The sequence below is a fragment of the Lepidochelys kempii genome, chromosome 10 (genome assembly GCF_965140265.1).
Source record: "Lepidochelys kempii isolate rLepKem1 chromosome 10, rLepKem1.hap2, whole genome shotgun sequence".
In the NCBI taxonomy this organism is placed as follows: domain Eukaryota; kingdom Metazoa; phylum Chordata; order Testudines; family Cheloniidae; genus Lepidochelys; species Lepidochelys kempii.
In genome coordinates, this window is record NC_133265.1 from 35,752,792 (window position 1) to 35,771,239 (window position 18,448).

An 18,448-nucleotide genomic window follows, 5' to 3' on the forward strand; every position below is an offset into this window, starting at 1 on the left:
TGCAAAGGTGTTTGCAGTAGAGTTTATAACATGGTGAAATCCCAGGAACCACACAGTACTTCAGTCTCCCCACAAGTGACTTGGCAATCACGCTTGCTAGGTGTAGATATAGGGAACTGTCATGTAGCCGGCTGCTGGGGGCTGAGAGATGGACTTTTGCTCTCCACCGTATGGCATTTGCCTGATTAACCCCCGCCTCTGCAAGGCACTTGATCCATCCCCTGACACTCACCCTCTCATTCTGTGGCTCCTTACTCTGTCAGGAAAGACAACCAATAGGAGACTTGTGCCCCGGGGGTAAAGATGGTCCTGGGCCATGAATGTAGCCGTGAGATGTGGGTGGCGCACACACACATGTACAGGAAAGCCCAGCCCCAAGATCTTTTGCCCATCTTGGAGTATTAATCATGTGATGGTTACACTGCAGTAAACACCATAGCTACCAAGTTCAGGGTGTTATTTACAATTAACCCCTGGTGCACCACCACCTCACCTAGAGAGGAAGATGGACTGGGACTGGACTAGGACTCTTGGCTGTCCCATAAACGCGCTGGACTAGGACTCTTGGCTGTCCCATAAACTCTCTGTGTGATCTTGGACAAGTCACTTATGAAACCAATGGTGCCTGCTGTGAATTTCCCCTGTGAGCACACCCTGCTGCTATTCCTAGGTACTTACCTTGCACAGCTCAGACAGTGGCTATCTAGGTCCTCTCTGCACTGGCGTAGGATCGGCAGGGTATGGGGGCTTGCTGAGTGTAGAAATCCAGAGAGGATCTCCCTGCCAGTGGGAGTAGGAGAAGGATCAATGGCGGGGAATATTAGCTCGGCATCTAGCATCAGTGGGGCCCTGTCAATAGGAAACAGTTAATGTTTGAAAAGGAATTTTTACATCTAACCTGATCCCTCCCCCTAGTAAACTCCCCCCAGGGGAAACTAACTAGTGTAATAAGCCACCCCCGAGACACACACGCACACACAACTCCAAACCAGCCTTCCCCATGCCTCACACTAAGCACGCTCCACTCCAGCCCAGCTGGTTTCGCTCCCAGCCTGCTCCGTCTGTGCACATTAAGGCGCTTTCTGGGTCTGAACTGCTTTTGGCAAGCTAGACTTCTGTTTGCCTAGTCCCCCCCCTCCGCTATCTCCTGCTCTCCCCCCCTTCTCCCCCTCCCCAATCTAAACACTGCCAGGGACATTGCAAATCAGAAAAAAGCCTCAAGGGCAAATCGGTACAAATGAGAGCAACCAAGGGGGGCGGGCGGTGAAGGCTTGTTGGATTGTGCTTCTGTTCCTGAGTTTGATGTATTTCTACAAACATACATATAAATGCTATGAAGGAATTGCTTTCATAACCACAACGCCCAGCTAGCCAGGGTACCAGCGCAACTCACCAGGGCACTGGCAGGTGCTAGCTTGGGGATCCCTCTCTCATCAGTGGGGGAAATAAACCCAAAGCCCATCCAACCTACCTGCAGCTTTTACCTGCTGGCCCTCCTCCTGCCTTCTCCTGGTGATCAGAGGAGGTGAGGGGCCCCCTGGACAGACTAGTGAGTGGGGCAGTCGGGGGGTGATTCCGTAAGTCATAAAATTTTTATTATTTCTGGGCGAAGGGAGGGGGATGAGCATGGGACGGAAGAAGAGAATCTTTGATAATTCTTCTCTCTTTGGCTTTCTACACAGGGCCAGGGGGAGGCAGAACCTCGGGGAAAGGAGAGAAAAGTTTTCAGAAAAATATTCAATTCTAGTAAAAGGAAAAAAAGTGGAGTTTGGGGATTTTTTTTCCTAGATTTTTTCTCTCTCTTTCCGATTAGCAAAGAGAAAGAAGGTGACTTTAGTTGATGTTGAACTTTTCAAAAGGACATGAAGTCAGCCAAGAGGCAGACAAGTCTGAAACATAGAGAGAGAAGTTAGAGCTATTTTAGTGTTACAGTTAATTTGTGCATTTAGAGAGCATGGTGTTGGGGATTAAGAGTTAGATCAATAGCGAGTTTGATGGGTATGTATGGTGGTAGAAAGGTAGATTGACAAGTTAGAGCTATGTATGTGCTATAATTGTATGTATTCTACATAGATGAGTGAGTACATATGATAATAGATAGGAACACATATATGTATAATTGTACATATGAATTGTATATATATTTGTAGTTTTGTTGTAGCCGTGTTGGTCCCAGGATATGAGAGGGACAAGGTGGGTGAGTTAATATTTTTCACTGGACCAACTTCTGTTGGTGAGAGAGACAAGCTTTCGAGCTACACAGAGCTGAAGAGGAGCTGTGTGTAGCTTGAAAGCGTGTCTCTTTCACCAATTGAAATTGGTCCAATAAAAGATATTACCTACCCCACCTTGCCTCATTAATTGTATCTGTGTTAAATAGATGGATAAAAATCTTGCAAACAAAAACTGCAACAGCTTAAACTGTTTAATGCATTTAAAAAATAAACACTCTTTTTTTGATCCAATCTGCCAATATCTTCTCGAGTATTTTAACTCCTTGTTATTATGAACGTTTGGCACTGAGGAAGTCAGATGTGGTCTTTCTGCTTGGGTTCATCCCATAATGATCTGTCCAATTGCTTTAGTTGCTAATTTGCTCATGCGAGTCTTCAAAGAAAAGTTTGTTTCAAATTTGAGTTTCTTCCCCTCGATGTGTGTTTCACTAAAAATGGGATCTGGTTTTCATTTATTTTTATCTCTATTTATCTATGCATCTATATCAAAATAGATATACACCCATACACTGTATACTGTTTTAATGCTCTGTTTCCTGCAGACTTTAATTGCCACATTTCTAAACACTGCTTTAAATAGTTTCATCTTAAATGGTCAAAGAGACAATGGTTAATACAAGATCAGATGACTCCATAAACCTATGTAAGATGTAAGAAAGAAAAGAATCAAGAAAGCTGGAAGGGAAAGGGGAAGATTAGAAACAAGATTTAATCAAAACTATTATGGTTATAATTTTTTTCTTGAATCCTTCCTTACAATTGAATGTGATAGCAAGAAAATAAAATGTAATGTTGAATCTTTGAAGAAAGTTGCTCACCTGAGTGAATAATCTAATCTGTCTAAAAATATTGCCTATATTACTGGTCATCCAAACACTTGGCAGAGACAAGAACGAAAATAGGAAAGCTAGGTTGGCAGATTCCAAACAGGTATATTGCAAAGATCAAAAATCCAGAGAAGGGGTAGTGCTGGGGTTGTGACTAATGGGTCTTTTGCACCCCAACAAATCTACTGTTTCTGCTTAGCCATCATCATTCAAATGACTTGCTTTGGGAGTACTCTCACCCCAGACAAAAAGTATTCTGCTGCCCTTGCGCCCATTGCCTGCAGTTTTTTAACAGGATAGTTTGTCCAGAGGCATATTTCAGATTTTAACGTTTCCAGGTTAAAGATTCTGTTAAAGGAGCTCTAAGGGCTTAACTTAACCAGTCACAGGTGAGGCAATACAGCTGTCCTCTTCTCATAGACATTTCTAACCATTTCCTGTGACTGCTGGAATTTCAGTTCCCTGACTGATTAAAAAGTATCTTTGGGAGCAATCTGGTATTTTAACCAACATGGCAAAGAACTGTAGAATCTTCAGTGCTGAATATTCCACACAGGGTGGTTCAAAGGCAACATTCCAAGTGGGAAACCAAGGGAAGTCCTCCTGCCCCCTTGGTATTAATTAAAAATAGCTTACCATGGCATTAACCCCTTCAGCACCACAGATGGTTTGCACATGAGAGCCAAGAACTGACAGGACATGCACAAATTCTCCAGGGCCTATACAAATGCAATTGCAGAATCATTTCCATGCCACTCCTATGGTTGTCCATCCATGTGGCATCTAATGGGTTAATGAACTTTCTATCCATCTTTATGCATCAGCTAATGACATTCTAGAGTGTAAAGGCCTGTTGGCTTTGCCTCAGGCCTTTATTATTCTACCCGGCCATTACTTGACCAGTACAGACCACACAGGGTTATTTAATGGCTAAGCAATGCCTCCTCATGTTACATGCCTGTTCGGCAATTCAGACTCAGCCTCTGGCTAAAGTCCTTTCTTCCAATCTCTGTGCCCTGCATGGTGATGGTGCTCAATCAATAATAATATTGTTATTAACTATACTGATTGTTCATAAGCTGAGCGACACTTGCCTCTTTCTGTGCCAAGAGAAGAAACTCAAACTACAATAAGCAAAATATAGCCAGGGTCAACTAAAGAAATTGCCTTGATCTGAGATAAAAAACAAGCTAAAGATAGTTAGTTCCACCAGCTGGGATTCTGGGTGCCAGAACTGCAGGCAGCTGGGCAACTGGGAAAAATTTTCCTGCACGGGACAAATTACTGTTTGCAGGGAAGCTGTCTGGGAAGAAACTGCTTTGAGCTGTTGCCAGTTCTCTGCGGTCAAGTACACAAAACAGACAGCTACTCTTCAAATATTGTCATGTCTCATAGCTTTGCCTCCCCTAACTATACTTTGGCTTGGCAGAATTCACTTTTTAAAAATAATTTCAAAGGATAATTTTTATTTTTAAGCATTTTTTTCATATTATATATTTAAATTTCTACAGTTGGGCAAAATTATGGGTTTTAAGCATTTTTCCTATGTTTATCTATTTACTTTTTCACACAATTTTACAGGAAATGATTTGGGGGTCAAACACTAATTATTCAATGACAGCAGATATTGATATTCAAAAACTTAAAACTTCATAACTGTTAAAACACAAATTGTTAACATCACATGCCAAAATATACAAAATAAATATCCTTCAATCAAACGCTAAGAATTTCTCACACAGCAGTTTCTTCCTTTGTAGCTGTAAATTTTAATTATTATCAATGGAAATATTTTTCATGGGCTTGTGTGTGTGTGCAGTGAAATCAATGTTTACCGACATTTAGTGATAAAAATCTAATTCTTCCAAGCCTAAACCTAGCTGATAAAAAACAATGCTGCTGTCCACTGGAAAAAAATTACACTTCTGTCTGAAAATATTTCACCCACTATTGTCACAGCTAACTAGGGTGACCATACAGCAAGTGTGAAAAATCGGGACATGGGGTGGGGGGTAATAGGTGTCTATATAAGGACAAAGCCCTGAATATCGAGACTGTTCCTATAAAATCGGGACATCTGGTCACCTTACAGCTAACCCCTATGATTCCAGTCCTCAAGAGAGATAAGAGGAACAAACATTTTTCTCTCTGTTTGTGCTGGTTGTGCCTAGTCAATTTCAACCTTTTCTTCTGTTAATTCGTTTCCCCAGGTGTCTGTATAGGATTTAAACAAGAAAAAGGAAGAAAAAACATTTTTTAAAAATAGGAAAACGTGATTGTAAAGCCACTGAAATTGGGGCTAGGCGCAGGACCTGGGATTGCTTTGCATTCATTTTTTTGAACTGAGTAGATTTCAAATGGATTGTGTCCCTTTAAAGTACAAAATGTCCCAATGAACTGCTAATGACAGCAGAGTGATATATCATTATTTCTGTGTCAAAGGACTGTAGTTCTGTAGTTTAAGTGTCCAAATTTAATTTCTGGGTTTTTTTTTAAGCAATACAAAACCTACATTAGGAGAAATGCTTTCATTGTTAGTTAAAAACCACTTTCAATGAAAACCGTTGTTTGCTTGGATTTAAACATTCCCCTTCTCTGGCTGCAACCCAAACATTGCAGCCTTGAGCAAGTGCCTGGGAACCAGACAAGGAAACCAGCTAGCAACAAAAGTGAAACTGACCAGAGGGGTCTCATTGGCCAAGCGGAATAAAATGCAAACAAAGAAATAAATTGCACAAATGGTGAGGGGGAGCATAGGGGTCAGATTCTCAGCTGGTCTCATTTGGTGTAGCTCCACAGAAGTCAATGAATTTACACCCGCTGAAGATCTCGCTACGAGACGTGGAAAATTTGATTTATTTTTAAATAATCTTCAGTCTCACCAACAGCACAGATAAGGAAATGTGTCTGCTACAAAGGCAAGGTTTTTATCCTGACAGTATCCCTTTAGTGCTATAATCCGAATGCTAAATATTATTATTATAGCATCCTATAATCAAGAACTAGAATAATGTTTGTTAAAATAAACAATAGTTTCTAAAGCTGGTAGATGGCTAAAGCAACTGACTCGCCTGGGCTAACAAAGTTCTATTTATCTGATGCCTGGGAAGTTCTCTTTCCTTTTTGCACTCTCCTCTGGTAAGAAATTGGGGAACCCTGAATCTCATCCAGTTGGATTTCCCAGGAGATGGTCACCATTTGGAATTTTCTGAGTCTGCCTTCTTGAGACTCAAAACTATTCTTATGGTGCAATGGATTCTATGTGGACACCAGTGTATCTTGCTCATGGTATGAAGGGGGCGGGGGGGGGGGAGTTCAAGAGGCTTTATTCCTAGCTCTGCCCCGTCTCACTGTGTGACCTTGGGTAAGTCATTGACTCTCTCTTTGATTCCCAAGGATAATAATAGATCTCCCGTGAGGTGGGGAAGGACTATTATCTCCACTGAGGTTTTGAAGTCACTAATTAATTAATTGTCCCCTATATTCACTAATGTCTGCAACACTCTGAGGTCTAGGTATGGAAGCATCTTTGGATCTGCAAATCAGAGCTATGTGAATGACAGTGTTTTGGGCTCACTGGCCATTCCAAACATTTTAAAAATTTCTTTCCAGTCAACCTGAAAACTAATTATTTTGAAATTTTCTGTGGATCAAAAAGTTAAAAATAAAATAGGACAAATGAAATGTTTTGATTTTGACCATTTTTAAATTTGTTTGATTGGTTCTTTAATAAAAGTATAGGAAATTTTGAAGTGAAGAGTCATTTTGAACCAAAAAGAACAAATATTTAGATTTTTCTTAGCGGCTTTTTTTGACGGAAACAATTTGGCAAAAGTGGCACAAATTCATGGAACATTTCTATATCTGCATTTTTTGGCAGGAAAAAGCTTCAGCTGAAAAACTTTGCTCAGCTCTCGTGCAAAGAGGTAGGAGGCACTGGTGATCCTGGCACAGGGTTGAGATCTCACATTTGAGGGCAGGGTGCCATTTTCCTTAAGATGCACCCGGAGGGACCTGGGCTTTTTGTTTGTTTTTCTCTCCTTTTGGCACACTGAGCAGGTACTGTCCATTAGGCGCAGATGTGTGTCTCCAACAAGCATGATTCCTGGCTGGTGAAGAAGAGCCCTCGGGCACTACAGGATGGTGGGCCTTCCTGTCATCATCTTTTATGTATCCGTAGCCATGTCCTTGCACACTTCGATCCTTGCTGACTCTCTGCAGCCAATCAGAACTTTTGAACAGGGATGAATTTAGCCCGGTGTTTCCAAAATGCAGCAATAATATCCTGTTTCTAGTAGCACTTTGTTTACGGAGACCTGTCCCAGTGGATAACCAGCCAGGGGACACAAATGTTAACACCCATAGTGAGGAGGCAGCCTGAATAAAGAGATGTGCTTTATGCTGTCCCCCTAAATGGGGCAAAACTCGGTCTCTGATGGATCTTGACTGAGAGCGTATCCTAGAGACAAGGACCCCTGAGTAAGAACATTGATTTTCAAAAGTTTAAAACCCTCTGATGTTCTTTGAATACCTGCATCACCTGAATACCTGAAATGCATCCTATGAAGTGAGCTGTAGCTCAAGAAAGCTCATGCTCAAATAAATTGGTTAGTCTCTAAGGTGCCACAAGTCCTCCTTTTCTTTTTGCGGATACAGACTAACACGGCTGCTACTCTGAAACCTGCATCACTTTGTGTGAGGCCACTGTCTATCTCACTGGAGTTGCCATTTTGCTGGTCAGATGATGTAAGTTAAGTCACAGTAAATGCAGCTCATCACTGCAATGTACAAGATTTCCAAAGTACCTGGAAGGTCAATCCTATTAATTTAATGGTTAATTCAGCTAATATGTTTGCTAAATAACATAACACACCACCATTACATGAAGGAGTTTAAATATGTAAATTATAAAATGGACATTGGAGCAATTCCTACTTTGAAAGACACCTCATTCCTGAGCTGCTGTGGCACATCAGAGACAGTCCTGTGTCCTAGTGCTACGTGCTGGGGCCTCAGTGCTGATCCTTGTTCTGACACTAGGGGTTGGGGCAAAATTTTCAAAGGTGCCTAAGAGAGTTAGGAGCCTCAGTCCCATTGTCAAAAATGCAAAATATTTCACTTGGGAGGGAAAAATTAAAGACGTAGCTACAAAATGGGAATAACTGGCTAGGTAGTAGTGTGACGGGTTGGACCCCTTAAGGTGCCACCTGATGTGCTGAGATACCACTGAGCTCACCTGTTCTGCCAGCCAGGGCACCCTTTTTACCTGTCTTGTTGAGCCAGGCTATTAAGCCTCCTCCAGACACACACACAGGCAGGGCCACACCCAACAGCAAAACAACACAGACACTGAGATCAGCTCCAGGGACTCAGATTAATGGACTTGCCCCAGCACTCAGGTGTCCAATCCCATGGGTGCAGACCCAAAGGTATATTATGAAATCCACCTCCTTCCTCAATGTGGAGGAAGGTATGCACAGTCTCTTAGCCCTCCTCCCCCACAGTTATGAATTGCACAAACTGGGTTATATTATAAACAAGAAATAAGTTTATTAACTATAAAAAGCAGATTTTAAGTGGTTAAAGGGGTAGCAAACAAAACAAAGCAGATTACTAAATAAATAAAACAAAACACTCAAACTAAGCTTGTTTCACTAAAGAAATTGGTTACAAACAGTAATATCTCACCCCAGATATTGTTGCAGGCAGATTATAGAAAGTCTTGAAAGGCAGCTGCACTGGCCTGCAGCTTGAGACTTCAGGTATTTCCACTCACAGACTGGATGCACTCCCAGCCTGGGTTCAACCCTTCTAGCTTCCAGGTGTTTTTCAGAGTCTCTTTGGGTGGGGAGGCAGAGGAGAACCCTGATGATATCACGTCTCTGCCTTATATAGCTCTTGTGTATGGCAGGAACCCTTTGTCTCCCAGTGGAAGAGCACTGGCATTCCAAGGAGTAGGTCCAGTACCAGGTGACTGAGACCCATGTCTCCACAGGGCTGTGGCAGCCATTACTCATAGGCTGTCTGGAGTGACCACAGGAAGACTAAGCTCTTTCACAGTCCATTGTCTTTGCTATTAGCCCTGTCTGGCTTTTCCATTGTTGTACCTGAAGGGCTAGCTGGGGGGTGACACCCAAAGTAACACGTTTGAAATACAGATACATAGTCAATATTCCTAACTTCAGATACAGACATGATACAGGCATACAGATTGGATAATCACATTCAGTAAATCATAACCTTTCCAATGATATCTTACATGAGCCATCTTGCATAAAGTATATCTCAGTTATGTCATATCCATATCATAAGCATATTTTCATTAAAGAATATGGAGTGAAATGTCACAAGTAGTTCTGCTGAAAAGGAACTGGACGGTAGAGTGGAGCACAAATTGAATATGAATTGACAATGTGATGCGGCTGCAAAAAAGATGAATATCATTCTCAGGTGTATTATATACAGGAGTGTTGTAAGTAAGACATGGGAGATAATTGTCCTGATCCACTCAGCACTTGTGAGGCCTCAGCTGGAGACCTGTGTCCGGTTCTGGGCACCACCCTTTATGAAAGATGGGGACAAACTGAAGAGAGTCCACAGGAGAGCAACAAAAATGATAAAAGGTTTAGAAAACCTGACCTATGAGGAAAGGTTAAAAAAACTGCATGTTTAGTCTTGAGAAAAGAAGACCGAGGAGGAACCTAACTTAATATCTGCTAAAGGCTGTTATAAAGAGGACTGTGATCAATTGTTTCTCTATGTCCACTGAAGGCAGGACAAGAAGAAATGGGTATAATTTGCAGCAAGGGCGATTTAAGTTAGATATTAGGAATAACTTTCTAGCCATAAGGGGAGTTAAGCTCTGGAATAGGCTTCCAATGGAAGTTGTGGAATCCACATCAATGGAGGCTTTTAAGAACAGGTTAGACAAACACCTGTCAGGGATGGTCTAGGTTTACTTGGTCCTGTCTCAGTACAGTGGGCTGGACCAGATGATCTCTCATGGTCCCTTCCAGCCCTACATTTCTATGATTCTATAACTCCAGGAGATGGGGCTTTAAGGAAAACACCAAATAGTGTGAGATTTGCCCTAATGTTACAAGAGTAGGCAACAAGGGCAAATGCAAGGCTATTACTGAACTGAAATGAAGAACACAGCTGCTACTAGAATAAGCAATTAACTGAAATCTCTATTTCTGGGCATTTCACATGGCTGGGGGCTTTCAGTTTGCTGACAGTATTGGGCCTTGCTGAAATATTAAGGGCTGGTCATGTGATAAAAAGTTCTACAATCCCCTCATCCCTGAGGACTGTGGCACCGCCCTGTTGGCTGACAGGAGGTACCTGAAAGGCTCCATCCCCTTTCCATGGTGACAATGGAATAGCTATGAGGGACTTTTCTATTCTGCTGTATCCTCATTGGACATATGGTCCAGAGCCAATTGTGCAGGGAATTGGCTCTGCTGATTTCTCCTCTCCTACCCCAACCACAAGGTCTGCTGGGGTGGAAGAGATGATCCAGAAGCTGTCCCTTTGCCCACTCCGTGGTGGGCTCAGCCAAGCAAGAGGGCCTGCTGGGGGTCGGTGGGGGGCAATCTTTTGATCAGCATTCTATACATTTTGCCCAAGTGTAGCCAGAGCGAGCAGTGCACTAACCAATCAGAAGAATTCAGTGTGAGAGCCCAAAGCAAGGAACAGATGTCATTCCACTGGGATTATGGGCTTGTCTACACTGGCACTTTACAGCACTGCAACTTTCTTGCTCAGGGGTGTGAAAAAACACACTCCTGAGTGCTGCAAGTTTCAGCACTGTAACGTGCCAGGATAGACAGTGCACCAGCACTGGAAGCCGCACTCCCAGCACTGGTAGCTATGCCCCTCGTGGAGGTGGGAGCTCTCTCCCAGCACTGGTGCTGTGACTACATAAGCCACGTTAATACGCTGCCGTGGCAGCACTTTAACGTTGCCAGTGTAGACACGCTCTTACTAAAGAGATGAAGGGAATGAGGTGCCCAATTCCCACTGAAATTCAGTGACATCTAACTCCTGTGGACTCCTTGGCATAGCCCAGCCTTTACCTGGTGTAACTAGGAGCAGAAACTAGAGTGAACTAGCAGAAAGCACAGTTTTAATAGGCACCTAAATTATTTTCACTGCAAAACTGAGACATGGCAGCTCAGCTAATTAAACTAGCATCCTAAAGCAATGCCTATGTGTACTAGCCAATGTGGTGCCATGATCATACATCAGTATCTAATTCAGCCACTGTGCTAATAGCATATGGGACTTGTTTTTAATAAGGAGAAACTGCAACAGATGAAATATTTGAAACTGTCCTCTTTAAGCAATTGAAATAAAAAAGGCAGCTCCATCTTAATTAAAATGACGGCCATAAACAGAGTGAGGCTGTCATCAGGCAGGGATGTATAAATAAACGTGGTCACACTTATATAAGGTCCTGTTTATAAACAGCTCAGAAAGGTTCATAAATGATGAATAGATGTTTTAATAAATGGTTAATCAATTGTTATAGAGTCCAACAGGTCAACAGGTTGTTTATACCCAAGGCTTATAACCATCTGCAATAGCTTCCTCTGACGCCTTCGCAACCATGTGTAGCACACAGTGCTCATGCCTATGACATGTTTTACTTTGTGTAATGATCCATCCACTCCCAGTCTCTATTCAAGCCTAAGTTAATTGTATCCAGTTTGCAAATTAATTCCAATTCAGCAGTTTCATGTTCTCTGTGTATATAAATCTCCCCATTGTATTTTCCACTTCTTTTTGCGGATACAGACTAACACGGCTTCTACTCTGAAACCTGTCAATACAAGTTAATAGGCTTCACCTCTCACACTATATGGTAGAAATGACCCCCATGTAGAGAGCCAACACAGCTACCATGTAGTGCTGAAGTTCCATTTCAGCTCTATTCTCAGGTATCTAAGTGCTGCACAGGTTTGCAGCAGCTCTTAACATGCGGGTGAATTTCATCCTAGGAGAATCCCAGTGTATATTAGCTGGAATCAGTATTTTGTTACCATCTTGCTCTAAAACATTCATAGCAAATGAACAGTCAAGGAGCAGCCATCTAGCTGGCATGGTCATGATGATCAAGACACATGTGTAGGCCAAGGAAGTCCCAGGAAGACAGATTCCTGCCCAGTCGCCAATTGGTAATGCCCACTTCCACCCCAGGCACACAAAAGGGATGTTCTGTTCTTCTGATTTCACTTCCTGTCCTCAGAATGTTTCCTGTGAGATTCCCACCACCATGCCAGATAAGCCCCAGGAGGATCACCTGAAACCTGAGTACTCAAAAGTAATAGGGAACCATGTACTGTCTTTGCCTGAAAGTGCTAGCCCTTTGCCAACAGCTTGTTGTAATGTGCTGGCTTTCAAGGCATGAGGGAGGGATATTGTTCTCTTGTGGTTGGGATCACAGAGGGGTTAAGGGATCTTCTGCTAGTACCATTCAAGGGACGCCTTCTTTAGCTCAAGTTGTAGAGGTCTGTATTTTGGAAAGGAAGGACTTAAATACAGCCATTGACATTTTTCGTTCATATAATTTTTTTTATAAGAAAAGGCATTTTTCATCAAAATGGAAATTTCAGATGGAAATATACATTTTCAACCATAAGTTTGGAGGTTTCACCCCAAAAATAGAAAACCAAAAATTTTGCAATGAAAAAATTTTTGTCTGAAGAATGAAAAGATTTTGTTTTAAAGGCCAATATTTTTCTGGTTTTGGCCAAACCATTTTCAGGTTTGGGTCTCTCACTTATTTGTCAAAAACTCGGAGGCAAAATTTTGACGAAAGCAACAAAAAAATTACCTAAATTTTTGGCAGGAACAAAATCCATTTCCCTACCAGATCTGGACTCAAGTTCTACTCCCAGTTGCCCGCTCCTTTGTGGGGGTAGGGGAAATTTATCTAATAGTACGTCTGTGGTCTGCAGACCATTGAGCCTTTGCACTGTGATACTTTGTCTGTGGTGGGAGTGAGACAGGACAAGGAAAAGTCTTATCATATTTCAGTTTGAATTTTGTTCATAATCAATCAGACCCAGTGTAGAGGCTGCACACTCAGACCCTTGTAAGGTGTCCACCTATGCTTCAAGGGAAGAAAGGACAAATTCAGGGCAGAGTTGACCTGTAAGAGGCAACATCCCACCATGGTAGAGTCATAATACAAAAACATACATTTGTACAGTACCACAGTGTATGACCCTTTGCATGATCATTGCTGTAATACAGGACAAAGGGTGTCCTGCATTGACTTGATATGGCAGGGGAGATACTAGGCAGTAGATAAGGGACATCCTTTAGAAGAAAGGATGGGGGAATCCCCCTAGCCCTAGAATGAGAGTCCCTAGACACTCCCTAGTGATTGCTCTATCATTAGCATCAGCATCATCATGACAAATCTCAAAGGGAAGTAGACCCTTTGCAGATCAAGCACCAGGTGGGTCAACATGTAGCTAGGTCCTTAAAGGTGGTCTGACTGGAGATTCAGTTTATGTCCATCATTGGCAATCTTAGTGCACTAACAAAGCTTTTGGTGACCATGTGATTGCTGGCTGCGTAGCAGAATTCCTTGGCAAATGTGCTTCATAATTTGTTGATCTTCCAGCCTAATAACATGTCCGTACTAAGAAAGCCACCAAAACTGAACCAGTGCTGATGGAGGTGTTTGGGGGTTCGCTACAAATATCTTCATTTCTGATCATGTCCTGACATTTAACATGGAGCTGCTGACTGCTCTAGCTGACTGCCAAATAGTCCTGGCTTGGCTAGCGAAGGAGTTGGGCCTGGGAGATGGCTCAAAGTGCTATCTAAGGGGCTGGGGAGCAGAGAGAGAAAATGTTCATCTCGGAGTTCTCCCAGGATGGCAGATGTCTTGCTCCCACCCCAGCTCTAGAATTTCTACAAAGATATAGAGATGCTCTTTGTAAAAATTCTCTGTGCTAGAGACAGCCCAAACCACAGAGCTCCAACCCAGCTTTGGGTCACACCAAGCTTCAGGGGTGTTTGCATGAGGATTTGGGCTCATTATGAAGAGCCATACCTAAAGTTGGAATCTAGGTCCAGATTTGGATTCTAAACACCTCTGGCTGCTGGGGATATTTCTAGCTGGGTTTATGGTTTGGGCCACTCTAAATAAAACACGGACATTCATCCACATGAGCCATTAAATTAACTTGATTTATTATGATTAGAATGAAATTTCTTGCTGGTGAAACATTCCTGGAGACCTAGTCCTCTGTCCACAGAACAACTCCAGCATGGGAAGCAGCAGCTTCCCTCATACATCACTCCACCAGTATGCTTCTACATTGGCTTGGAGAGACAGTGACTAGGAGGTTGGGATAGTTCAGTCTTCATGCTCTGTCCAACTCTCGGCTTCTCTGCTGAAACTACTGCTAAGGGGAGCCCCTAGTGCCAGCTGGGATTGTGAATTCTGTGGTGTAGAAATCAATTTGAGACCACTGAGGCATTTCACTCAGGCCCCTGGATGGTAGTTATATGGTAGTGACTTTCAGTCACTGAAAGACTGGGTCACATCAGAACTGAAGTGAAAGGCTCCATCACTCATTTCCAACCCCTGAGCCAGCCAGTCCTCTGTTTTTGCCACTAGTCCACATTGTTAGTTGCTATTGAAATGTGGGGACAAAATGTAGATGGGATGCTAAACAAGAGCATGAGCCTGAACATGCTCCTCCTTCTTTGAAATCTTCAATCCCTGGTTAGACGTTCCAGAAAGCTCCAGGCTATCTCAGTCCCTTGCTCTGAGGAACAGGTTCCATAACTTCATTCTCCACCATCCTATACCTTGTCCATGGTAGAGGCTGGCATTGCTTTGAAGGGACCATCATGATCATCCAGTCTGACCTCGTGCATAACATAGGTCCTAGAATCTCAGTCAGTGATTCCTGCATCCACCCCAATAACTTCTGAATGAACTACAGTGTATGTTTTAGGAAGACATCCAGTCTTGATCTGAAGGAGAGTTTACCACATCCCCAGTAATCTCTTCCAATGGCTAATTACCCTTGAAGTAAAAAAACGGTGTCCTATTTTCCACTTGAATTTTGCTGACTTCAGCTTCCAGCCATTGATCTTGTTCTCCCTCTGCTTAAAGAACCCTCTAGTATCTAGTATCAGATACTGTTTCCCTGTGAAACTGGTTACAATTAATGATATACACAACAGGCTCCTACCTAGGTTATTAGACCAGTACCAACGTGGGCAGGATGTGTTGAGAAGGCACAAAGCAACAAGCAGAGAAGGAACCTGGAGGGGGATGTAACAACTGGAAGAATCTCAAGAGAAGTTCCATTCACAACATTTCAAGTCTAGCGTAGCTGCCACAGAGTCAACCAGCAATAAAATCCCAACAGGAGCAGAAGAGATAAAGTAATGAATCAAGGATGATCAGAGGGAGCTCCAGAATACTCCAGATGTGGTGCCAGATTTCAGCAGATGGGACAGAGAGACCAAGCGTCTTACTGCTCAGACTGATCGTGTTTCCTAGCCCATTCTCACCATATTCTCTAATTTATTATCTCCGGATTTCCCTTTTGATGCCAGCATTGGGCACTGACTCCTTTCAGCCTCTTCACTCCTCATCCCTACTGCTGACATACTGAGTGTGCATACATTAGCCAGGGAGCCATGGATACACAGCTGCACACCTTCACTTTGACACTATTGCAGTCTTCACACATCTGGAGGCTGGTTCACTACAGAGCCACTGAATCAGGCAGCTGGAAGCCTTCAGTCTCACACAACTCCATTACCATTTAAAAGCTGGCTGGACATGGGAAAACAAACTCCCCATAACGGAAGCAGCAGTACACAGGTGTTCCTTACGGTGACCTTGTCCAGGTGGTCAGCTTAATCTGGGAAGAAGTTCTAACTACTGTGTAATGGGAACTGCCACCCCCCTAAGGGCTGAGATAGAAAATGCAGTAACAGGATCAGACAGCTGGAGGTAATGAGGTGGCTGGTGAGCTCATTAAATGTGCCACCTAGAAAGGTAGAATTTTATGCTCAAGAACTTTAAGGCTGCATGGAAAATGGGGTAAAGGCCAGGTGAGTGGTTCAAAGCAATACTTCTGTTTATCCTCCGCTGTGGAGAACAGGTTTTAAGTGGCAGTGAGAACTCCAGACTGGTTGAAGATGGGATTTTAGAGGATTTAGAGAAGGACAGAGATATCCTACAGGAGGATCTGGATGACCTTGTAAACTGGAGTAATAGTAATAGGATGAAATTTAATAGTGAGAAGTGTAAGGTCATGCATTTAGGGATTAATAACAAGAATTTTAGTTATAAGCTAGGGACGCATCAATTAGAAGTAATGGAGGAGGAAAAGGACTTTGGAGTATTGGTTGATCATAGGATGACTATGAGCTGCCAATGTGATATGGCTGTGAAAAAAGCTAATGCGGTCTTGGGATGCATCAGGAGAGGTATTTCCAGTAGGGATAAGGAGGTTTTAGTACCATTAATACAAGGCACTGGTGAGACCTCATCTGGAATACTGTGTGCAGTTCTGGTCTTCCATGTTTAAGAAGGATGAATTCAAACTGGAACAGGTACAGAGAAGGGCCACTAGGATGATCCGAGGAATGGAAAACTTGTCTTATGAAAGGAGACTCAAGGAGCTTGGCTTGTTTAGCCTAACTAAAAGAAGGTTGAGGGGAGATATGATTGCTCCCTATAAATATATCAGAGGGATAAATACCGGAGAGGGAGAGGAATTATTTAAGCTCAGTACCAATGTGGACACAAGAACAAATGGGTATAAACTGGCCACCAGGAAATTTAGACTAGAAATTAGATGAAGGTTTCTAACCATCAGAGGAGTGAAGTTTTGGAATAGCCTTCCAAGGGAAGCAGTGGGGGCAAAAGATCTATCTGGCTTTAAGATTAAACTCAATAAGTTTATGGAGGAGATGGTATGATGGGATAACATGGTTTTGGTAATTAAATATTCATGGTAAATAGGCCCAATGGCCTGTGATGGGATATTAGATGGGGTGGGATCCGAGTTACCCAGGAAAGAATTTTCTGTAGTATCTGGCTGATGAATCTTGCCCATATGCTCAGGGTTTAGCTGATTGCCATATTTGGGGTCGGGAAGGAATTTTCCTCCAGGGCAGATTGGAAGAGGCCCTGGAGGTTTTTCGCCTTCCTCTGTAGCATGGGGCACGGGTCACTGGCTGGAGGATTCTCTGCTCCTTGAAGTCTTTAAACTACGATTTGAGGACTTCAATAGCACAGATATAGGTGTGAGGTTTTTTGCAGGAGTGGTGGGTGAAATTCTGTGGCCTGCATTGTGCAGGAGGTCAGACTAGATGATCATAATGGTCCCTTCTGACCTAAATATCTATGAATCTATGGGCTCCATTTCAGTGGGAGGTGGAGCAGACTGGAGAAGACAATGTATTCTGTATGCAAATGGAGTATTATTCCAACAGCATCTGGAGATGCTCAAATGCTGTGAGTGAATGAGTGCTGGACCCTCGTTCATGAGGACGAAGACTTTCCAGTGATGTCTAGAGGAGGCTGAGTAAGTGAAGAAATCCCATTGAATGGCCACCATGGTGTAGGGGATCCATCTGGCAGACATTGACTGTGACACATTTATCATGGAGGAATAACCTCTGGGGTGAACAATGTTTTTAGTGACTGTAAATGTCTGACTGGTTAAAGCACTGATTTGGCCACTTCAAACACAGTGCACAGCTGTCAACAGCTGGAACTACAAGGCAGCACAAAAATGGAGAGTCTTGGTAATATGTCTTGGCCATGGGACCCATGTACTGAGCCCACCATGCATGAGCAAACAAACAAGAATTAGTAGAAATGGTGTGAAGATTCGGTGACTCTTGGAGAAGCTGGATGATCCAGTGAGGAGGAATTGGGGGAAATTCTAGGCCTCTTTTCAAGGAGCTATGGGGAACAGCTGGAGAAAAGAGGACATAGCAAGTGGCTCCATAGATGCCAACTGAGAGTAAAGTGTAAAGCAGGGTGGGACCTGATTTAAAGTTTCTGATGTTGGGATCCCAGAACAGCTTCCATCACACAGATGTGACTTCCCAGCTGGAGGCTCTCCTCTGATCACTTATACATACAAACTCATTTTAAAATCCAGTTTCCTTAAGCGGTGAGTTTTTGAGGTGAGCAGAACAGGGCTGCTTCCTCTCCAGATGCAAAGATCACATTTTGCCTTGCTAAGCAACCGTTCTGCCCCCTCCATCCCACGTTTTCCTCTCTTAATCAGAACTATTGGCATTTTCTTATGGCAAATAACCCTCGCTATGTCCCACAATTAATGCTTAAAAGCTTGAATTGTGCAACCCCTGGCTATGAAAACA

General features: G+C 43.0%; 1 protein-coding gene across 1 annotated transcript in view; it reads left to right on the top strand.

Moving 5' to 3' along the window:
- Window positions 1-1,380: 1,380 nt before the first annotated feature.
- PRR35 (proline rich 35) overlaps window positions 1,381-18,448 on the top strand; it is a 39,385-nt gene continuing 22,317 nt past the window's right edge. Inside the window, exon 1 of the mRNA XM_073361417.1 lies at window positions 1,381-1,577. The gene's annotated coding sequence lies outside the window, so the exon portion shown is untranslated. The remainder of the gene's footprint in view (window positions 1,578-18,448) is intronic.